We start from the raw sequence: 21455 nt of genomic DNA on the forward strand, positions 1-21455 counted from the left end.
ATCATTTTATCCTCGTTCTTAAGCTGCAAGCTGTTTTACGACGATTTTACAGCTTTTTGTGTAGCTATATCGATCATACTAAGTCAAACTAAACTCCCTCCGTACACCGAAATATTCTCTTACCGAATAATTGAGGTTTCTGATAGAGAATTTCCAGTTAGAAGATTGCTGATATTAACTAAATGGAGGCATGCGTTTAATTGTTTGTTCAATTTTATATTAAAAAATTGCAAAGGTCAGCAAAAATGAAATTGCTTCAAGAGAAAAATGTTTAATCTGATTTACAAATAAATCATTATCTTAAGTTAGAAGCGAGATCAGAAATCCTTTCATTTATTTATTCCCGACAAAACTTTCTTCTAATTAGCGACTAATTAATTCTCTTTCCATTCACTGCACCTAATGTGGAAGTTTGCGTCATTCAAACGCCACTAACGACAACACGGTAAAGAATTCCCGTGTATTTAAAGATGTGCGGAAGGTGAACTACCTACCTCTGTCACGTGACCGATACGCCCCACGTACCAGCGCGTGCAGACACGACACGCTACTTCTCTTCGTTCACAAACCCCACCGCAGAAATCATCCGAAGACAATTATCATCAACCCAGGATGAAACTCGGAATGGTTAAGCAGCGAGCAGGAGGCAAGTCGTCCGAAACTCGATTATCGGAGAAGGCGTTTAAAAATTAAACCAGTGGCACCCGTATAGAGTCGCGTGTTTTTAACGGCAACCGGTTTTCCGGTTAGCGTACAACCGGTCGAAGAATTCCAGTTGGTATTGAGAGTTGGTGACAGTGTAATCACTTAATATCGGCCAAATCGAAGTCACGCGAAATGTCGCCACCACGTGGTAGAGGCTGGATGGGAAACACGAAGCGGAATACAAATCACTAGAACGGTCAATAGTACCTTAAGAACAGTCGAGAGAAGCTGCGACTAAAATCTTTACAATAGAAAACTTTGAACTATCAAAATAATCTTCGATTGTTGAAGGATTCTCTCGCCTTAGGTAAGAAGCAAACACAATAGCAGAATATGTGGTTGGACGAAATATCGACCCTGCAACAGAGCAGCAGCTGTAGTTGTTTTCAAGCCACGCACCCGTGTACAGCAACAAGCTTCAATAATTAATGTAGCCCCGCTCGCAGTACGTTCTCTGTTGAAAAAAATTGCTTCAATATGGCGGCCACGCGGGGTGCATTTCCTACCGCTACAACAGGCAAATATTATTTCTCAGTTGTGTAGCGATGGTGAAAACAATTCCTCTCATATTTCCGAGGCCATATTTAATTGGAAATATTCCAGATATTTTTAAATACTTAAAATTTATTCTGGAAAGAATTTGCGGCAATTATCCGTCTTCCATTTTAAAAATGCGCATTCAGCTTGGTGTGGGTGTGCGTGTGGACAGACAATAGAAATCATTTATCTGATGAACTGAAAAACGTTCAGTTAAAGCCAGTTTATCCCACAATTCCGTGGTTAAAGCTGAAAGATTTATGGCCGGAAGTGATGTCAGAGGGGCAAGGAAATGGCTTTCCAAATCTGGAACAGCCGATTGCGTCTACACTTCATTACACTTCCAGGAGTGTTCCCTGCTAGTGCTGACCCTTGCAGAGACCCTGAACCAGGGTATGGTCGCTGATCGAACGGAATCTTCCGCTTTGTCAGTTTGAAAAAGACCTGGACTGTGTTGTAGTTGGCGGTTTCTCCGCTCGGAGTGATGATGCAACGTCGCTGCAGTCAACAGATCAATTGCAGTTTATGTGCATACCGCATTCTATAAGGTAAGCAGCGCCTCGTAAATGCAGTGTTAGTCAAGCCGTAATGCTTTTCAACGACTGTTTAATATTCCTATATCCAAATAAACATAATCGCCGTGTGAAAAGGCAAATTTTGTCGGGGAATTTGCTCCTCCGTAATTTGAATGCTATCAAAATGAAGCTCGACACGTTTACCTTACCCATTACCAAAGTTGCTAACGATGTGGAAGGAGCCAATGATTTTGGATCGGCTGGAAGTCAGAACAAGCCATTACATTAATTACATAATTGCGGACAGAAACACAACGTTAGATTTAATGACCAAATGATCACTTCATAGTGGTCGAGTGGGGAGAGCAGCCAGGTAATACCGCGTGCCATTGGCTGACTGTTCGCGCCCTTCACAGCGCATTTAGGATACAATTTAAGCAAAGGATGACTACGGTAAGCGGGTCAATATTCAATTTTTCTTGCAAAAATCGATGCAAATGAAAACATGTAGCTTAGGAAATAACAATTTTAGTAAGCACGAATGCTCAAAATTAACGAGTGGTTTGTATTATGGCGTGATATGATAGACAAAGACTATTGTCGCTCAGGCACACGCACAATCTTGACGAATGGCAAACCGATTGAATCGACCGATGCCAAACAGGTACTAACATCTCGCTGGTACTAAACTATAACCTATTTCATCCCAGCGGGAGTGTGTAACTTCGTGTGTGCATCGTATATATTATTCACAACGTTCGATTTCGAGTAAAGTAGTGCATCCCGCTGCTCTGGTCGTTCGAATGGATACGAACTGTACAGGCGATGCTTCTAAATCATAATGGAGTATTTGTAAATAGGAGGAGAACCCCACACATTCTACCCTATAGTAATCAAGAGAACGATTTGTGATTCGGGACGGGATAGTCAGGTAGAAGCAATAAGTGCTTCATGCATTATTGGCGAGTACATCAGTGAATGCTACCTGCCCATACTTATAGGTTGCGACGTTAGGCACGGAGACTCTAAGGGAGATTTATTAGGTTTTAGTGTAGACTCACGTGGTTGTTGGACTTTATGGGTCCCCGGATGGAAGCCGGGAAACCATTTGTCTCGACCTGCTTCCCCTTTGCGCTATGGTTCCACCCCCAACAATTCCATCTGTACAGGGCCCAAAAGTGGACAGCGGTGGATGTAAAAGTCAATGTGGTCTGTATCAAGAACGACGTAATAAGAGAGCGATGCGTGTCGGGAACTTTTGCTTTCTCCCCATTACATCCGGAAAATTGGGCTAGGACACGCAGCATTGTTTTCATTGTTTCCATCAGGTTAACTATTGTCGACTTGTCCTTTTGAAAATACAACTACATAACTCATCGCTATTGTAAAGGGTAATTTACTTAATTTTTACTTTAAACTCTTCATGGGATTGGCGACATTTTCTATTAAACCAGAGGAAAACCGGCTAATTTAATTATATATGAATTTGGGAGTTGAAGAGATATTTTGTTTCTTCTCCGTGTCCAAACATGTCATTGCTCCCATTTACAGACACATTTCAGCCATTAATCCTGCTATTATTTTTAGAAGACTAATTTCTTTGATTTATGTTCAGGCGGTGTAATGAGGGCGCGCATCCTCGTTACATTATTTGATCATTGTTTACCTATGGAAATTAAGCTTAGAAATATCGCATTGGTTTCTCTTTAAAATGCGACCGGGCTGAGAAAAAAAAGGAGGAAATTGGGGAATTTTTAATGAATTTCCCTGAACCGGTTTGCTTGGAGCCAAGATAAATTTTACAACTACTAAAGAAATTAAAATTCGATGGGTGAAAGGAGAGTCGACTGATAGTGTGACGTAGGACAGAAGGAATGCGGTATACAAAGAAGCTTTACCGGTTAGTATAATGACACGAAGGGAGTATCAATGAACCAATCTAAACATGGTCTGAAAACGGACGCTATTTATCGCTTTGAGTGACGAGTTGGCGGTCAAAACCTTGATAACAAATGACCAGTTGTCAACTCCTATGTCCCGTTCCCAGAGTTGAGCCCGAGATGCATTTGTCACCCACTTGTCAAATCCGGACCAGCCAACAGGGCTGGAGGAAAGTGTGTGCGCGCGTAATTGGCCAACTTATCAACCCCACCTTTCTACTAGCCGACCCTGGTTAAAAGATGACAGAAAATAAATAATGAAGCGGATTTCTTACAGCAGTTAGTTGTTGTCCCCATATGTTTTAGCTACGATTCGTTTTCTTATTGGGCTGATGGTTCGTCCACATGCTTTATTGGTCCTCCTGTAGATCATTCTAGCGGTCTCTTTTTATCTTTGCCCTTCATTGGATACACTTTCACCGAACTTCTCCAATTACACTTTTAATTACTCTCTAGTTAAAAAGCAGGCGAGGAAAGGGAAGAGAATTATATCAGTCACGATAAATCGATTATACCGGTTACTACTTAAATGAAACTCTTCTTCCCGGTTATTTAAATGCATAAAAATAGAAAGATATCCTTTCGTGCAGCGAAAGTTTTTCTGTAAATAACGTAGAAGTATATTTTGCAGTGGAAAATGTTTTTATGAATTCACTTAGCCAAGATCGTAGTGGGGATCAGGAATGCTGAAGGAGCTAATAAATCCGATAGCACGATTGTGAGAAAGGTAGGAACAATAGACAAATGCAGGTGTCGGCAAACACTGAGAACCATTTATTTCGTAACAATTTAAAAGAGATTTAAGGCGATTTAAAAAGTCTTTCAGACAAGACGTCCTAGCACGTGGATGTCCCAGAGAGAGAGGCACACAAAGGTATCTTAGCCTGGGAACCACCGCGCCAGACCGTTTCTGCTTGGCAAACAGATTAGTCTCTAACTGACGTTAGGACTAGGTTTATCACCTGAATTCTTTTCTTAGAATAGGCAACTGAAAATCGATATTTAAAGGAAGCGAAAATTGTATAGTTCGCAATCCATCCACATTTGTTTTTCTTTTCGGCACAGAACTGTACAACTTCTTCTGACACGTGATTAATGACCCACCGTTGAAGATCTCATTAAAGATCCCTTAACGCTCTTTCTTAAAAGAAACCCTGTGGATAACTGCCTATCTTCTCTTTTTGCTCTTTTCATTATCAAATTCAATTTTTGTTAAATAACGGCCTTTAAGTTTATAAGTAAAATAAGCCTTAAAGAAATAGGAGGAGGAGGATATACAGTGCGATATATATTACTTATATTCAAAGACACCTCGTGCTGAGCCAATTAAGACGTTTTTACTTCCCTAAATACTTAACTAACGAATTGATTAAGTAGACATCGCGACCGGAAGTATGGATACATAATGCTAGTGATAATTATAAGTGAGAAAAATGCAGCCCCGAGCTTTTGAAGGCTGGATGACATAATCAGATCACGAAGCTCGCTCTAATTAGTAACAGAAAGATCCCTACAAATATTCTAACTGATGATTGCGACGGGTCTAGGGTTCCCCATAGCCCCCGCAGGCCCCCTAGGGATAACTAAACGGGGACAAGTCCACCTCGTGTTTCAGGTAGGTCCAGGGATCTCTCTCTCTCTTTCCGGAGAGCGACCAGATACACTACTTGCGTTTACCTTCATTACCTTAATGCGCTGCTGGTGCTGGTGTCTCTGGCGGCACGTGCCCAACTCTGACGTAACTTTTACATTGTTTAGATCTATGGTGTCATTGTAATTGCACTTTCTTTGTTCCGTTGGGAGATAGAAGTTGTGGACTAGTTGGTAGACGTTGGATGAGAATTTAGTTCATTCTGTAATGCTACCGAGATTAATTACCCGATATTATATTATGCCGGTTTTTTCTCATTGTAATAATTGGTATCATTATATTCAAAGAAATGAATAAAGAAAATTGAGGTTAATGAAAATGATGTATGAGAAAAACCAGATACGCATTTCATCCAATAGATGTACTGTACAGTACAGCTTAATTTAATATTTAATAAAGTTTTATTTTTTTCGTGGCAATGAAAAAATTAAGACATCCATCCAAATAAAATATTTGCAATTAAACTAAATTTTTGCATTATTGCGCCATTGTTCAGCCCTTAAATAAGGCAAAAAAATTCAGGTTAAAATGAAGGCAAGGTAATATTGGCTGGGGTCATGGAGCAAAGCGCAGGGACTTGGCTGGGTGCTGGATGGGTACAGCTGCTTGCCCTACAGTAATTAGATCACGTGATCCGAACCTGGTTTCCCTTTCGGGAGGACGTTCTTTGTTGAATCTCAGACTGTGTGAAGTATAAGACCGACCCCCCCCCCTACAATCTGGTTCATACGTGCTTTATGAATTAAAGGCAGAGTTTTTACCATTTCATTTAATTAAAAAAATTATATTAATGGTAATAAATGATACAATATTTAATTAAGAAAAACAATTGTGAGTAAACCTTATTTTGTAAGCAACTGATAATACTTACTTTTTATATTAATTGTAATTATTTTCAGATGAATAAAAAGTTTATCCAAAGTAATTACGTAACCTTAAATAAACATCATTTTTTCAATTTTTTCTTCTAGGAACCTCTTATGGAAATATAAAGAGCATAAAAACTCTTCAGAATCACATAAAATGTTTATAGGTGCAAAGCGTGTTTCTAAGTATTATTAATGTGCCAATAAAATTTATTCATAAGGAATTAATGATAAAACCTTAATCATATTAAGCATTAAAGCATAGAAAATCGTACGATAAGATAGGTGTAAATATTAAGCTGTAACTAACGTAATACGTAACAACTAAGCTGCATGTAAATAGTCATGTGCGAAATTCTATTGATAAAAAAAATTTCCGCCGTGCTATTGTCAAAACTTGACATTTTCAACTATCTGAATATTGACTGTGTGACAGTTAAATTATTCTTTCTGATATCTGTCCATCTGTGACATATTCTTCTTACCCATCTCGCCACTCTTCAAACTTTTCTGCAATAACATTCTTTTATTTTTGGCGAAAAAACGACGAAACGAAAATGGAAAAAGTCACAAATTTCATCAAAAATAATTATTATTTCATCGAAAGACGTAATAAATTTGTTTTTCTACTCTGTTCCAATTTCGATGATTTCTGTTTATTTTCGTAATAAATTAAATAAAGTTGACGTAGAGAATAAAATACGAAGACGTAAGAAGAATCCGTAATAAAATTAAGAGGAGGAAAAAAATATATATAATTATGAGAGACTGTACAGTAAACCGATACTTGGTAAGTACAGTAAAAGGAAATATCCAGATGCACGTGTGGATTGTGCCTCGTCAAAGGATCCTTTAAAGCAGAGACTGTTAAAAAACAGAAGGTCAGATGATAGAAACCTCTTCACAAGAGACCCATCACTTCAATTACAACCATACAAAACAACGCCTCGGGGGCACAGTGCAGTTCAATAGGACCATGTTAAATCATACGGTAGCAAGGGTCGTCCCATTTGCTAAGAGCTACCACCATTAAGTCTACATAGATATAAATTACAGACCGTAGTAAATATTGGGAGAACAGCAAAGTCGTTTTGAAGGTTTATGTGTAAACGCGTGGACCTCATTGGCTTCTCTAGTCACCTGCACGGGGTGATCTTTAGTAATGTCTTTTCTAACATCACTAATTGGGAGAATAGAAGCGATTGCACTCGTCTATAGCTAGTAATAAATCGGACGGGGATTGGCCGTAAGGTACGAAGGGATAGGACCAACCAAATAAATATTCTTAACTGTGGCATCGGAATTTTTATCTACGAATTTAAAAGTACGAATCTCGATGAAAATTAAACAAGTTTTTCTGCTGTATTTTTAAAACCTTATAAATGATTGGATACGATCTGCAGTGCAGCGGGGATGAGAAGACGCATGCGTTTTCACTTCATTAATTAGCAGTCACAGTGCGTGTGTTACGAAACTTTTAATTAACGTTCATTGGAAAAACTGGCAAAAGCAAAGTTTGCTAAAGCGACATTAACGCTGCAAATGTTTTCATTTGACACTTTTCTAACGGTTCTATCTGCATCCATTGTATCGTGTGACTACAAATAAACCAATGGACAATCGCACAATACCTCGTACGATTTCAATACCGCTTGCGGTAATGAAAGCGAAAAGAAATTAGTGTGGGAGAAAGAAAAAAATATTATTAATTTCTTTGTCTTTGCTAAACTGTCATTCTTCTCGGTCAGAAAATTGAATCTGGTTGATTTGGCATCTTGCCAGTTCTGCTTCGGACAAGGCCAGCCAAAATTTAGCTTCCAGAATTAAATCACTTTACATCATCATGCTACCAACAATCATTTATCACCCACAAGTCTGTCAGTATAGTTTAGATAAGCTCTCTATGCACTGTTCGATAAACGAAACTGTAAAAGTTCTGATAACTTCGCAGCTAGAAGCATTCTGAATAAGAAAGTTCAAATATGATGAAAACTTCTGCCAAAAACCAGCAACAGCAATTTAATTTCAATATATAAAAATACCCTGTGGATTTTTAATATATGTAATAAGTAGTCACAATTTCCACTTGAACTTTGCTCTTTCTTAAAATAAATAAAAGAAAACTTATTTCGATTGTAATACTTCAGATATTTCTGAGTGGAAAGTAAATACAATATAAATTATAAAAATTTAATTTATCGCTTGTATTTGCTTTCGAAGTAGACAGAGCAACAATAGAAAAAAAAAGAATCCAATAAGAGTCTATGTAAGCAAATACTCTAGAAAATGGCCACCTGCCACGGTCCGAGAGAGAGGAGCGAGTCATTTGGCATCTGTGCAATCTTTGCCAGAGAAGCAAATTGAGTAAACAATTAGCAATGCACCAAAAGTGAGAGAAACTCGTATTCCCTGGAGAAACGCTCCATTAGTTCCATTGTCTCCATCGATAAGGTAATTAAATGAAACTACTGTTAAGATGGATCCTCACGATGTGTCGGGAATCGAATGGAAGCGTTCGAACCTGTTATCTAAACAGATGGAGTGTCAGGATTTTTCGTGACATCATGCGTGATCGATACGTCGGTTATATTCCAACCACAACCTCCCGATCTGATTACAGAAGTCCCTTCCACTTCACCTAGTTGTCGGTAGGGGAAAGATCCACCAGAAAAACTAATTTCCGCTACCCCCACTGTCTCTCTGGACCACAGCTGATACTTCTCCATGCTCCACCTGCCTGCAGACAACTCCTTTGAAGAAACTTTTTAAGTTTCTTCTCATTCCTTTGACCTGTTGGATACCGTGGAACCATGCGGGGCGATTTCAATGGCATTTACAGAATAATAAAATCGTTTAAAACACAATTAAAAGAGAAATATTTCTACGTTTTATAAATTAGCATAACACAAGCTATTCTGGGCGTTTATATATATATAAAAAAGAAAAGCAAGAGCCTCGGTATATCCTCTTTGGAAGGGCACAATAGATGAAGCAACAGTTTTGTTCCTTTATATGAAGAACAGTTCGCATCCCTCCTCGCTCCTTTACAAAGTTGCAGAAAGGAGTAATGTTTACCTTATGCTAATGCTAATCTTTACGGTGCCTTTGCCAACTAAATCTTCATCCTTTCCCCTCTGTTTCGAGGAGCTAACGCCGGGACCTCTAGGCCTACTATTCTTCGTAATCCCAGTAAACCATTCATCTGCTCGCCCCGTCATATTTTCGGTTCTCACGTGTAAAGCTGGATGGGTAAGAAAGAGAACCTCCATTATTCTTAGTCAGACCGAGACTGGGACTTGAAAATATTAATAATATAATATACATATATATATACACAAACAAAATCGATTAAAAGAAACACAGCAAATCCCGTTGTATCAATGGATTACTTCTAAATGTGGACGATTAAGCACTCCCCCAACAGTTAGGCCTACCCTGCAGAGTCCTCCCTCCAACAGGGCTCACAGGGTCGTGTCAGCGACAACAATACGCAGGGCCTCCTGCACGTGCGACCCTTTACTATTCTCATCGGTGATTGTCACAAAAAAGATTTAATATGCTAACTGATAATTAGGGATTTTATACAGACAATAACCAGGGCTTGGCATAATTTGGGATTTTTTTTTTTTCATTTTTCAAAACTAATTAAACATTCTTACTTTTATCCTAATATAGCAACTAACATCGTACTTCTGCGCGAGACTTATAAAACAGAGACCCTCCAAGAGCGAATATTGCATAAACGATAAGAAAAGCCATTTACCTATATTGACGTCCTGCAGAAAGAAGTCCAGGTTAGAAGTCCAACGCAGAGTCCAGCAGCAGTCAATGTGCGCTGTGTTTGCAACTCGTCGGATCACTTGACTGCCGACTGTGGCACAGATCGAAGTGGCCCAGCACCACCACTCTACCTGCTTCTAAGTACGACCTCTGGTGGAAAAGCATCGAACCAAATACCTGGTACACGACTGGATTGGATGAATTCTACAAAAGAACGAATAAATATTCCCCGATCGAAGATTAAAATATAAAAAAAATAAATGGAAATTTGTAATATATTGCGACGTTAACACCGTATTTATTAGAAAATATAAAGCGAATATATAATTAAAAAATAAGAAATTCTTTCCAAATCGATAAACAAAGTGCCGGAAACTGAAGTAGGAACATTGTTTTTACACGTCAAACAACTTTAAACAGTGTTTCTGTGTCTTAAATCTCCGAAAGTAAGGTTACATAAACTTAAAATTGATCCCAAACACAGCATTTTAGTATATTCTTATCCAAGGATTTTTCGCCGGGAGGGTTTTGTCATACAGAAATATTACCGGGATTATAAACATCGATTTTCATATTTTACGGTCTGCGTCAACGATAGATTTATGCACAGAAGTGTTGTTTGTTTAAAAGGAAAATAGATTTATTAAAGTAAAACCCGTTATGAGTGCTCCTCACCGATAACAACTCGGTAGAAGCTCCTTTGTTTGGAATTGCATTCTATGCAAATCTTTCCGGATATTTGTTAGTTAAATCAGAGTCCCTCTCACATTCACTTATTGAACAGGATCATTAGTTCCGTAACGTTGACCAGATCATTACCCTTGACTCTTTGATCACGTGAGACATTTCCCGTCATTCTCCGCGCCGGCAAAATTTTCTAGTAAGCATCGACGATTGAATGGAAATTGAGGTTTGTCCCGCAGGATTTGGAAAACAATGGAAATGTTTCTTTCGTTTCTCTTCCCCCCGACTAATTTGCTCGTGCCGAAATATAAATACGACCATTTTATTTTATTTTAAGAAAAACCCGTAGCTCGAACCAATCCTCCTCCTCCGACCTTTCACCCACTTGCAGGGAATTTTCTGCATTTCCGAATTGCAGCATGCATAAATTAGTCATTTGTCCCAATAAAATAAATGATGGAGCCGAATGCAACCCGAGTTCCATTCGATGCTAATTAGTTTTGTGATAATTCTAGATTGTATTATCTTACTACTAATTATAATCTAATTGCACGTGTTACATATCAAGTTTATCGATTTTTCCCTTTAAGAAAATTTTTGAAAAATTCTAATAAAGATCCGAACGTATTGATGAATTAATTACAGAAATTAAATTCTCTACCAAATTATTATTAATTAATATATTTTTCTAACTTTATATAAACCGCACCTCCTCCGCGTTATCACCAGAAAAAAAAATGAAGAATAATAAATGGCAAAATCGTTTTATAAACATTTTCAAATTCTAGATTAATTCCGATAAGAAAACCGGAAGTTGACAAATAAATTTTACTGTCGGGAAAGTTTAAATTATTTGAGAAAGTTAGAAAAAGCCGAAAAGAAAAATATTGTCACCAAAGTTTTTCCCACGAGAGAGGGAAAGAGGGGAAGCGCTTTCCGACGTCATATCTCTAATTCAGTCTTTAAGGGACGCAGCTGTAGTTCACCTACCACACCACATTTCAAATATTTAAATTAAATAACGCTCACCAGCCAAACCTCTCTTCTAACGCCAAGAACGAAGAAAAAAAATCAAAAAATAAAAAAGGGAAAGGTTAAAAAACTAACTTTGCATATCCTTTTGCGGACCAAGTCTCGCTTATCGATTTTTTAGACTCGGTCGCTATAAAGCCAAACTTAATGAGGACTTTTCCAGCCGCCCTATTTTCTTACAAATAGTAAGTTTTGTTTTTTTCCCTCTTGTTGATATCGCTCCTAGTTAAAAAAAATAAGAAAAAATAGGCAAATATTTTCTATTGGTAAACTTTATACCTTTAATTCTTCGCTCTTTTAAATCGTTTCTTAAGATAAACTCTTTGGCCCCGAACTATAATTATCGTTGGAATTCGCCAAAGTTTTAATTTAACTTAAGTAAACACATATTTTCTCCACTTTTACTTTTATAAATAGCGATAATATATTTTTATTTTTCATAATTAATAATCTTGTTTCCCTTTTTTTTCCTCTTTCTTCTAATGGTACGAAGAAGTCATTAAGTTTGTGGAATTCTTTTCTTATTAAAACAAATTTATTGTGGGAAAAAAGCCGAAGAATGTTTAATTCTTCCTTTTTACTTTTATCAAATAACGTCAAGAATTTAATCAAAGTTACTCCTTCTTTTTTTCTTTTCTTGCTCTTTGTTTTTTTCGTGGATATAGAAACAAAATATTTTGTCACTTCTCATATACACTTATGGGCTTGGTAACAATTTAAATAATTATATCTATTGTCGATAAGTGAGGGGAAAAAAATTATATATTAAATTAGAAAATCAATCTAAAAGGGAAGAAAAAGTGTGAAAAACTCAATGTTATAATTTCGTAAAAGAGAAAAATCTCTTAGTTTCAATCAACCTGAAAAATTTGCAATTCGACTAAAACAATTAACATTAATGGAATTCGGTACATTGATTGCCTTTTTGTGGAAATAATATAAAGAAAATCTTATTAAAAAAACTAAGCAAAGATGAATAAATGATTATAATTTCAACAGTTTCAATATTACAAATAATCCCCCCCCCTTTTTTTAATTGGTACAATTGAAACCGCTCGAAGAAATTTAAATATTATCGCTTCGACCAATAATTTTTAATGTAAATTATAAATATCCACGTGACTTTTAAAATAATGATTATAATTAAAGTTGAAAGGTAGGAAGAAAAAGTTAAAAACGTCAAATTTCATAAAGGAGAAGAATAATTAAAAAATAAAAATTCTTTCTAACCATCAAACAAGTTAAGAAAACAAAAAAAAATTTTTTTAGTATATATAATTATATAACCAATTGCAATATTATTTTTCGTTCCGAAGAGATTTAATTATAATTTCGTATAAAAAATTGATCTAATTTATTTATCAAATTATATTTAAAATAAATGAGATGGAGGGAAAATAATGGAAAAGTAAATTTCAAAGTTTGGTTAGTAATGGTGTAATTTTTGTGACGTTAAAATTGACGGAAAAAAAGAGTTTATAGGGCCTATTAGAATTGGAATTAAAATTAGAATTATAGGGCCTATATTAATTATGACGGAAGTAGCACGTTCACCTTTTCTTTACTGTTTGGAGGGGAAGTTGTATGTTTGCCAATAGACGCCAGTCCATATAGCCGGCGCAGACAGGCACCTGTCTAAACAAAGATTCCCTTGCTACCCAATCTTTTCATTCACACGTTGCTTCTTCTTTGTCACAGGCACACTCTTTTTTTTCTTTCTCCTTTTTTTTCTAGAAAGAAAAAGTTGTTTCTTCCGTTTTTTCGTTCGGAAATCGAAATACCGGAGCGGAAGCGAATAGACCAAGTGGACATTCCGGAAATAACTGAGTTTATGTGACCGATCTTGAATCGCGTGTGGTAAACCTGTATTGAAAGTTAATCTAAAGGAACGAAGGAATTCCACCGCATTATTATAGCATCTATATCCATCTAAAACGAAAATCTAATATGTTCTCACCTACGTGACTTCACGCCCGTCATTTTCATTACTGATTAGTTCGCTTTCCTACCGCTACGGAACGATAGCGCTCGAGAGGCCGAACAATTTTTTTTTATTCCGCGCGCTTCTCCTTTTTTATCCTTTCGTTCATTTTAAAACAAAATATTAAAAAATTCTTCATCGAATCTCGCTGGACGAGAATTCTGATTCGCCGTCGGTCAACTTTTAGTAGCCTGCAGAATTGGTGGCGCTCGCGTCGTGGAAGCGACGCGAGCGCCACCAATTCTGCAGGCTACAGCGACACCAAGTATCGAATGGGGATCAAATGTCATCTATTTCGAATTTGGAAGGGGGAAAAAGATAAAGTTATCCGATCCGTTTGTAGGATAAGACGATTTCAAACGAAATATGCGATCGGGTTTCAATATGTGATTTTCTCATCTACAGTATATACCGATGTTTATTATAAATTTGAAACTCTTACTATTCTGTGCTTTCAAAGTTTTCCCGTAAGTTTAAATAGGAAAAAAAGAAAAAAATTCGTAAAATGAAATTTATTTCCGAGCTACACAGTCAGTTTCCATTAGAGAGAAAAGTATTTCTGTATAGTACGCGGAGTTATTTCCATCTTTTCAATTTGATGGCTGTAAATCTGAGCATCTACGGTATATGACCTTCTCACAATCTTAATCTATAAGTCCTTCAGGAGTTTTTCCTAAATATAACATACATACATACACACACATATATAAATATCTTTCCCATATTCCTCCCTAACTAAATTTAAATGCAAATTTACTTTCAATTTAAGAATAAATTTAGCGAAAAATCTTGGATATTTTCAAACTTCATAAAATGAATGGAGGAGGAAGAAGAAGAGGAGGAGGAGGATGTGGAGGAGGAGGTAAAGAAAAAATTAAAATGTGTTTTGCAAATACGAAACAAATGCTCGATTTCTCGGAAAATTAGGCATAAAGTCATTTTTATAAATGAAAATTGAAGGCAATAAAGATATTTTGTAATAACGATGAGACCGTAATATTCTGGATTTTTCTCTCCCCCTCTTCTTTATTTATTTTTAACATGAAGTAAAGTAATTTCTAAATGGATTTAAAAATAACTTTTATGAAAACTTTTAATGAAAAGTAAATTAAGGAAAAGTTATTAAGATTTAATGTTCGGCATTGCATTAAAATTTCTCCAACTTTCCATGCCAGATCTTTAATGTAGTTAATTATCCACTAGCCATTACTTTACGAAATCGCAAAGGCCATTTCACTTACAAATGCTTAAAATTATTTATTCTTTAATCTTTTTTAAATATAATAAAACTATCGCTTACTGTTAAATGCTTTCATTTCTATTTTTTAAGTCTTTCTGCTGCTGTTATTATTATTATTATTATTATTTCGGCACTTTTAATTAGTTGAATGCAATGGAAAGTCATCATTATCGTCCTTGTATCGTCTCGTTACGATTCTGTGTAGACGTGGAAATTTCTGTTATGAATAAGTTAGCTCTCAACAGTGAAAGAGAGCGATGAAAAGCGGGAAATTCGCGACGGGTGTGCTGCCATATTAACACGTCCAGTTTTTCACTCCTGGTCGGACACATTTGTCAGAACGACTGTTTGGTGTTGTAACAATGACTAATAGAGAATAGCCCTTTACAGTCAATCCGACCAGCACAATACGTAACAAATGAAATGGGCGTCTGGCTTCGTTACTTGCAAATGAAGCAAAGGATTAAGTTGGCAGGAAAGGGAAGGATAGACTGGTAGTAATCCTTCTTGAATTGACAGAAAGAATAGAGGAAAAAAAGATGAGGTGTCCTAAACGTATGGAGTATTTTTCTCCAAATCATGACTCAATGTTACAATTACGTGTCTACTTCAGAGAAGAGAATTAATTAAATATATATAAGAGAAAAAATGTTGCTCACTGTGTAAATTTTTGGAATTGAATCCGTACATCATGGCATTAAAGATTAGATGTACACGCCGACAAGAATTTCATTTATTTACTGTTGCATTACTCACACGTCTTCGCAATGGAATTCGACAATACTAGAAATTGCTTATTAAGCTTATAAAAATTTCAAATTTCGTTATCAAATTTTAATTCCGCAGGGATCTATACTAATATCAAATAAGCAAATTGGCTTCTCCACAGAACTACGTTATTAATAACCGTATATCATGAACGGTTAACCCTTAAAGCCAGCGTATGATAGGAACGTGGTTAGTCTGACCAGCAGCAGATTTCCGAGCCAGCAACGTATAAAGAAAAAAAGATTCATAACCCGTAGAGTCTTAAATCATACCATTAATAAAATTAATCCATTCGACTCATTCTGTTTTTTCGCTCTTTCTCTCTTCTGCCAGATTTTAAGCTATCTCGTCTGAATCATCCACTAATATCGCAGAATGCAGATTGTTAATTTAATCAATAGAATTGAGAACAGCTTTTTCCAATAACCCGTCCCCTCTATTAAACACGTGCCGTTTGTAGTAATGGTCACGTGTTTGGCCCACCACCATCTACCCACGGTTATACACAGCAGGTGACACTGTTTTTTAGATAGGGTAAAATTTATGAAGTGTATACTTATCATTAGTAAACTTTACTTTTATATTTATTGCCGAAATTTACTCTTACGGGGGAATCGAAAATTCGAAAATTGCCAGGCTAAACCCCTAGTTGTTCCTTTAGCTGTTCGACCGGCGGAGGGAGAACTTTTCATCCCTCGGCAATCTGAGTTAAACTAAAAAACGAATAATAAAGCAAGCTTACTGTACAATGGGACCAGTTGCTAGCTTACAGTAGCTTTATCTGATGGCACCTCCCTTCTTCCCAGCATGCTTATCGTGGACACGTGGGGAGTCACGACTCTTGGTGACAAGGTGGGTAATCAATTACCGTCTCTGACAAAAGTAAAAGAGGGCTCTGGATATACGGGGACACTGAAGCTTTTGTATAGTTGGGACAGTTCGAGACTATATCCAATGCCCATTGTTGCTCCTCGACACTTTAGTCTCTGCTCTCGAAATTAAACAGGCAAACGGTGTAAGAGTCACCATCTTGTTAATATGGAAATAAGTTATAAGGTTAATAAAATTGATGCATAGTTAATATGTAATTTCTTCCAATTTTATTAACCCGAAATATATTTCTATCACGAATGACATCGCTCCAGGTAAACATCTCGAGAGCAATTGAAAGTATTTAGGTGTAATTAAGGTAGAACCGATTTATCATAATTAGAAATGTTTTAAAAATAATACATAAATAAAGGCCCCATGCTGCTTCTTAAATTATTTTAAGAGAAACCAAGCGTAAGATTATTCCTATAGAATTTTTAAAAGTAATTTTCGAAGAATTACAGTATACGTTAGCCCGGGTTAATTTCGGACATTAATTTGACGACGTGATTAATTACGGCAATATTCAACCTCTCAATTCTCAATTAACCTCTTATAGACTTTATCAATCAAGCGGAAACCGCCATTAAACAGATTATCAATCAAACCTGCAATTATAAATCCCAGGCTAAGCAGTGCCGAATTAATAAAAGAAATTCTTGAAATGCAATAAGTGGGCCTTAGTTGTCAAATCCCGTTTTCGTTCCCATCCTCTGTGACGTAGTCCGAACAGGGTTTGCAATTGGTCGGCACAGACTTTATTTTATTTTTTGCCCTTCCATTCTCTGTCTGGATGAAGTGTGTTGATGTTCCAACCGAGGGATTGTTGCTCGGACGATCTAATGTCGCCAAACATCGACATGTAAGCCGATAAAAGCACTCTAAATCTTGGATCTTTACTCCGGCTCCATTTCTGAAATCGCTTTACCTAAAACACCATTATTCCTATAACCAGACAGAAATTAGCGAATATTTCCTTCCAATAAACTCTGCATTTTTTATATTGTTTTACTCGGTTTTTATTGCAGAGGGTTTAAATTGCAAACGTCATAATATGCGAGTTATAGGTGGTAGCTTAGGCCCCAGCGCGCTTGACAGAACAATGGATACATCAATTTTCACATAATACGAAACTATAAAAGGTGGGTAGATAGGAAAATGCATGAAATATGCAATACAGTTGTTTCTGCTATCTGCCGTGAGTCAGAAATGTTGAAATATGATGTGTACGAAGAGTATGATAGAGCACACGATGAAGAGATTTATGTGGCCTTCTGCCTATCGCCGCTGTCCACGTGGCTGACCACGTGACCTTGTCGGGAGGCCGCCACAAACCACCACAGCCACAAACATCTCTGGTAGGTTACACATCGGTGAGAAAAACTTGGATTGGACCAATGTGACAATCCGGAATTAACATAGCATCACCGGACCTGACGTCTTTCTTCTTCCGTTAATAGAGGGTTATTTAATTAGGGTTGGTCCATAATTAATTAGAAGACGAAATTAATGAAGCAGTAAAAAATCATTTTAAAATCATATTTATTTACTAGACTATTAAACTTAAAATATTTTCACGTTTTAAGTAATTTGTTGTTAGCCTTCCGCATCTGATGCTGGAAACTTTTCTGGGTTATAAATTAGGCGATCTGTGTCAGCGGTTATTTATACACTTTTATAATTACTTTGCCTATCTTTTAAAGTTTAAGAAGAATCTTTGATGCTCATGCACTTTGAAAGGAGCCGTTTAAATGTTAACGTATGCAGCTGATGTTTACATACGAGAGACAAGCTCTTCTAATGACGATCAGAAGGTCAGTCCGTCATCCGTCATCTTTCTATCCTCTCTTATCCCCTCTGCTCGCTGTCTGTACATGTCATTTAATTAATTACTGGAAGAGAAAAAGACGCCTGTTTCCAATACAATTTATGTACTTCTTCCTGTTATGCCGGACAAGCAGCTGTACGGCATTTTCTTCCCACATACACCATTCAAAAGATGCTTGTCATTTCATTAACTTCCAGCTTTTTAGGAATATTTATTACGGCCCTCTGTCTGGGTTATATTTTAGGCAATCTTTCATATCGATCCGTCTTTAAGTAGATCACAATACAGGCTTTTACGTTACGTACCGTACCGTACCCGGTTTATTAATAAAAATCATTATTTTTTGCAGAAAGGTAAAGCTGATTAACGAAATTTCCTTTTGATATTTTAAAGCAAAACGTGTCTTATTTTTCGTAAAAGGTCATGAAACTCCAGATAACGGCTTTAACGATACGTTTTATGAAGGCTTTTCTCGACATAGGGCCGTTCCGTCTCGATCCGACGAGAAATCAATGTTTTATTATGGCGCATACGGAAGATATTCAGGCAGTTAATTAATATCAGAGCCATTTTATGAGCCCTCCGAGACGCGTAATAAGTCGAACGACAATCGAATGAAACAGTAGCGAAGCAAGAGGCATACGCCATTTTTTTCTTTCGTAATTCGTCTTACGTTAACGAGTCTACGCGCGGATAATCCTCCGCCATTTTAATTACGCCACTTAATATTATTCGTTAGGAAATAAGTTAGAATGCATTGGCGGCTTAATTGCGAGCAAATTATATTTAGGCCTTTAGGAAGCTTGTTATGACTACCCTCCTATTAATATGCGAGAGTTCGTACGCGGTTGAATCGATAGAACGGGTTCATAAACCCGTTAGATTATTAGTAAACGGGGAAATTTGCCCAAGAAGTAAGGTAAAGAAACATTAATTGGGAATGGTAAGGTAGGGATTTTTTGAGAGTAAGTTGGAAGAACGGTAATTTGCACGATCCAACAGCAAACCATTACTGCACACTCTTTTCTGCAGTTGCCATGGTTACTCTAAATAAATACCTTCACGATGCATCAGAATCGATATTCGTGGACTGACCTGTTGGTGTACCTTTACCGCCTAGCCCAAGAGGTTATATTTCTCCTGCGGTGATTGATTTTCGGGATTTTAAAGAGCGTTTTGTAGAGCGATTAACAATGTTAATGAAATTCTATCTGTTCTTCAAGCAGAGAAATTAATGGCGTTCATTTTGTCTGTCTAATTTACTACTAAACGACTATATCGATTCGACTATGTTTATGAATAAAGGGGAAGTTCGCTGCAGCCTCTTGTTAACTGTCACCGGAGATTCCATTTAATAAGCTTATTCTAGCGCTTTTACATTTGCACTTACATCGTTTCGCTTGTAAATAAATAAATTTGCCAATCGCCAAGCTCGTTAATTCTCGATTTGCTTGTTTTCGTTCGAATTTACCTTCCAACTTTCTGCGTGTTTATTGAGACAGAATCGAAAGTTATTCGAATCGAGCCACCGAATACAATGACGTTATTAATTTCTATAATGCGAATACGTTGTGTACTCTGGCGATTCTTTAGGCGAAACTGTTTGGAAGTTGCACTAATCCATCTTCCCGAAGACAGCTATACATTAAATGGCCGTCTGCTAGACACCTGATATGGCTTCTACGTGGTCTATCGGTAGCTGGTAATTAATAGGTGGACATTTTAGAAGTTCCCACAACAGCTGGAGTCTGACAGGAAACATATTAGTAAAACAACACGATGGCGATTTTTCAGTGTGTTACTAATTGCTCGTTCACAGTTGTTGACTCATGTTGCGGCTTTCATACGTCAGGATTTCTTGTCGAAAATGAGCTATGAAAAGCAACCACACTTCACCTGATTGTTTACGATTCCGTTCCAGCCATTTTAATTTCCTTTCCGCAGAGAACGGTCGGGATTCGAAATTTAACCGGAATCTTACTCGCAAACTTTATTAAATGAGGAGAAATATTCCATCGGAGAAGATTTAAATTCATTACAAATGCCATTTAACTTTTTTAATGCAATAATCTCTTGGAAAACAAAACTCGAATTTGTGTGGTAAAACTTTAGATTCAGTTTGTAACGAACTTTAGAGGGATTTTTTCTTGTCGCAATGAGAAAACCATGGACAATCTTAGACTGATGGAAGTGTTATGACTGACATCAGCTAAGATCACTCAAATACCACCTGAGCCATTTCCTTGTCCAACTCTGTCAAGGATAGAAATTTCTAGTCAAAGGATATTTCTGTTTGATCCTTTTCAAACCGATCTATTTCGATGGAGACTTCTTTTTTCGAACGCAGCTGCTTCGAGATACAATTCCTCTTCCAATTTATATATTATGTTATTGTCTGTAAGAGGTTTTCATTTTTATTTTTCTCCCAAAATTATATCTGTCCGTCGAATCAGCCTTAGATACACATCCTTTAAAATTAATTAATTATTAAATGTGTAGATTCGGGTTAAAGCAGATACTTCACCTGACATGCACCTCGAAGGTAAAGCACTTGAAAGGAAACGATTGCACTATCCGGTGGGCGAGACATATTACGTGTGACACTTCTTAATTGCATTATCATATAATTTATATTAATTACACAGTTTACATCCTTGTTCGGAGGATAATTATTTATTTAATATTCTTTAGCGGTGAGGCTTTCTCCGCAGCTAAAGATGGCATTAATCATTGTGGAAGCTACTGTCTCTCTGCTTTCAGATGGATTATGTACAGAAAGCAGACAAGCAGAAGAGATGAACTGGTTTGTCCCGCTCGCTGCTTCTGTCTTTTACAAGTCACTGAACACCCGCAAGGCGACACCATCGTTTACTCTCTAACTGCAATGCTCTTTCTAACTAATCGTCTCCAGCAAGATGTCCCCCTCCTGGCGCCATCTCTGGCATCCTACCAGTATCGCTACCAATTACGAATATCCGAAAGTAAACTAGCAATCGGCATATCGATCCAAACTGTTCTGCTTAATCATTCGGAATTGAATCTATCTTTAACTCTGTAT

General features: G+C 37.0%; 1 protein-coding gene across 1 annotated transcript in view; it reads right to left on the reverse strand.

Moving 5' to 3' along the window:
* The window catches only part of LOC136990204 (discoidin domain-containing receptor 2-like), a 126238-nt gene extending 116103 nt beyond the window's left edge, over nt 1-10135 (reverse strand). Inside the window, exon 1 of the mRNA XM_067288579.1 lies at nt 9978-10135. The gene's annotated coding sequence lies outside the window, so the exon portion shown is untranslated. The remainder of the gene's footprint in view (nt 1-9977) is intronic.
* Nucleotides 10136-21455: the final 11320 nt, after the last annotated feature.

Source organism: Centruroides vittatus, unplaced genomic scaffold (assembly GCF_030686945.1).
Source record: "Centruroides vittatus isolate TY-2023 unplaced genomic scaffold, ASM3068694v2 scaffold_861, whole genome shotgun sequence".
NCBI lineage: Eukaryota > Metazoa > Arthropoda > Arachnida > Scorpiones > Buthidae > Centruroides > Centruroides vittatus.